The sequence below is a fragment of the Lepisosteus oculatus genome, chromosome 25 (genome assembly GCF_040954835.1).
Source record: "Lepisosteus oculatus isolate fLepOcu1 chromosome 25, fLepOcu1.hap2, whole genome shotgun sequence".
NCBI lineage: Eukaryota > Metazoa > Chordata > Actinopteri > Semionotiformes > Lepisosteidae > Lepisosteus > Lepisosteus oculatus.
In genome coordinates, this window is record NC_090720.1 from 1,993,212 (window position 1) to 1,996,646 (window position 3,435).

General features: G+C 41.2%; 1 long non-coding RNA gene across 1 annotated transcript; it reads left to right on the top strand.

Moving 5' to 3' along the window:
* Window positions 1-1,168: 1,168 nt before the first annotated feature.
* LOC107075548 (uncharacterized) lies at window positions 1,169-2,837 on the top strand. The gene is made up of 3 exons (XR_001477057.2): window positions 1,169-1,472; window positions 1,690-1,744; window positions 2,561-2,837. It is a non-coding gene; the product is annotated as an uncharacterized lncRNA (long non-coding RNA).
* The last annotated feature ends 598 nt before the right edge of the window (window positions 2,838-3,435 follow it).

Here is a 3,435-nt window from a genome sequence, read left to right on the forward strand (position 1 = left end):
ATGAGGTCAGCTGCAGAAATAATATGTTTGATTTTATTCTGAAGTGTTTCTTGAGTCTAAAGATGCCGCACAAAACGGGCTGAGCGCTTTGAAGGCAATTGCCTAATTAAGAGAAACTGCAGCCACACCCGATACTTCAGGTTTTGTGTGCAGGGCACTTTACTGAAGCTCTCCAAGCGAAGCGTCGTACTCAAGGGCACAATGGCGCCCCCCACCGGGAATTTGAACCCGCGACCCTCCGCTCCTGAGGTTTATTCACTTTTACACTGCTGCGTGTAATTCAGTAACGTAAGAAAATACGACGTTTCACAAAACCAGACCTTATGAAAATATGCAGCGGGGTGTCATTACACGATTTCCACGCCTTTTCCGCGTCGTCTTCGTGCTGCGTGCTTTCATCGCGGCTCCACTCGGCCTTGCCACGCGTTACTCTGCTTTTCCTCGGGGTGATACTCCAACTTTAAACTTTATTAGGAGGCACACAGCCAAGTGACAATTAAAACCTCTCTTTGCTTAAATACGTTAAAGAATTGTAGCTCAGGGCCGTGGGACGTTGGCACATACTGTACGTGATATTAGTCACTAGTAGTCAATAATCCGATAATTAATACAGTTTCTCATTTTATCGCACTTTAAAATGTTATTCTGTTTTAAAAATGGAAGCACATTTCGTATTTCAGGCACCAATTCCTCTTCCCAGATTAAAAATATATATATATTTATGTGTTTCAAAGCAATAGAGACCCCAGCTTCATGGTATGGAAGTTATTCCCCTTTAAAAAAAACAGAAAATAAAAAGCCTTCATTTGTTTTTGTTGTTTTTTTTTGCCTTTACTGTGCACAATGTTAAGGGTTATATACAGTATATAGAATTCAGCATATGTGAGGATATTTATGCATCTGCATGATCAAAGGCCTGGAAATTAAATAAATATGATGTGCATCTGGAATGAAAAACATTCCCAATGTGAGTCAAGTATTATATCTATTAACATCTACAGTGGGCGTAATGAAAGCATTAATCACATTTTAATTAGTGAACATAGGTCAACTTGCACAATGTTTTTTTGACTGTTTTTAGTTCAACAGCAAAAGAAACAGTTTTGGCTTATGCATTTTTGTTATAAATAAGTGTGTTATTTAACCCTTGCCTTCCCCAGAGCTGAGACCCGGGCACAATCAATCAATTACTGTCAAGCGTCAGCAGTACAAAGCCTAGTTCTCGTCAGGCTTCTGAAGAACAAGAGGCTTTGTTGCCAGGATACAAGGAGGTGTTTGTTGTGCAGGGAGCATCAGCGCCACATCAGATGGACAGTCGGAGTCTTGGTGATGTTTGCTTGGTAACGAGTGCAGTCAGAGTCGCAGCAGCCAGTCCTCTCAGTGGGTTTTCACAAATCACTGGGGAATTTTTATACCTTTGTGTGCAAAGTGTACCAGCAGTACTTCAGCAAACAGCAAGTTAGTGGTGAGAGGTGAGAAGTGAATCATTGTGTCATTGCTGTGTCTTATGTCTTCAGCAAGTTCAAGTGTAAACTTCAGGTCCATTCCATATCACTTTTACAACCTGAGAAGCTGCGTGGGGTGTTCATTTACAGTATTTAGCCCCTGGTGTGTTGTACAAATATATGTATAAGTATGAAAGACAGATGAGATGCCTGATAGCAAGTTAACTTGTTCCTTTTATTTCAGGTATCATACTTATTTTAGACACAGTGAAGCAGGCTGCAGAACATGATAAACACAGGTAAAAGATTTAGGACAGTACTTCAATGACTAATTATGAAGACCTCCTATACTGTGTGCACTCCTGTATCATTTGTTAAGGCATTCTGCCTTAGAAGCTGATGGACCAGTCTGGGGGGATCTTTTCTCTGGATCAGAACTTCCTAACCGAAACCCCATTACAATGAGAGGGGCACTCTGCTGTAGGTGGTGCCCTTCTTCAGGTGATGCTAAACCAGAGTTCTGACTGTTTTATTATTGAAGATGGCACTTTGTAAGAGCAGGGGTGTAAAAAAACTGTATCCTGCTGATATCCCACTTTGGTCTTGTTTAAACTGTCCTCCTCAAAGTTCCCTCTTAATTAAAGGGTGAAATAATCTCTCCCTTTTTTTAAATGTAAAAGGCTGCCCCATTATTAGAGTACATTGTAGGTGCACTGTGGGTAATGTCACAGCACTGAGCCAGATGGAACACTGTTTGGTCATGATGGATATCTGTAGTTTACACTTAATTTGAAGGTTTACGTGTAGCTTTAGGAGACCTGTCATGTGCTGACTCTAGTTCTGTTCTTTGTATCCTCATTCTGGTGATAGTCAGTACCCCCGTAACCCTTGATGGCCAGACCTTTCGTTTTGAGAACAGACAGAGGAGAGCAGAATTTTGGATCAATAAACAGATTGCTGCTGCTCTGGGTTAGTAAATAATTCCAGTCACAGCAGTGCGTGTACCACAGCTAACAAACCAGAGAACAGCCTTTCCCATCCGCCCTGCCTGACTGTGTCGTTTCTCTGCTCCTGTGGAAGAAGTAGTTCTGGTTGACAGTTTTGTTTTTCCTCAGACTCCCCGGCTGATTTCACCCACTCTGCCGCAGCTCATCTGCATTTTCTAAGGAGTTTTCAGAGCTCAGATCTTAAAGGAGAGTCCCCCGCTGCTCTCTTGCCAGGAACAAAACCAAGAAACTCTTAATGAAGCAAGCTCCAAGATTAAAGCCAGCCTGCAGAGCTGAAGAGAAACACACCGAACTGGGCCAGTTCCACTTAGATACTTTTCTTAATTAAAAGGCGTGAAAAATCTGTTCTTCTCTCTACTAAAAATATTAAAATCTAGCAACTCCCGCATAAGTGTTTTTTCTTCTTTTTGTTTTCATTTTATGGACTGTCTTTGTATTTACTTACAGTATGTCTATACAGAAGTAACTTGCTGTATACTCTGCTACTTTTCCCAACATTTTATTAATGAACTAAGTCTTGTGGTCAGCTTCAGGGATAATAAGTGTGATTTACTCCCTAGGTTTTCTTAAGGTTGCTGCACAAAACACCTGAACTGAAGGAAATTGACTAATTAAGGAAAAGAGTAGCCATGCCTGATACTTTGTTTTTCAAATATTCTTCGATATACAGTATGCAGGGCACTTTATTGAAGCACAGACCCTTACTTCAAAAGACCATGGGAACACCACTGAGTACCATAGTAATCATCCCTCAGGCACACCGATTGTGGTATAATATGCCCCATTTACGTTCTACTCCTGCACTGACCTTTCTGACAAGTCACCTCTGTGATCCTCAAAATGAGGTTTAATGATTACCCATTTGCTGTGACAATGGGTGGAAATAAATTCTCATTGCTTCAGTGGGCTTCCTCCGTTGGCAATGGTCACTGATGGCATCAGAAGATATGTATATGTTTCAGAGGTCATTAACTGAAACTATC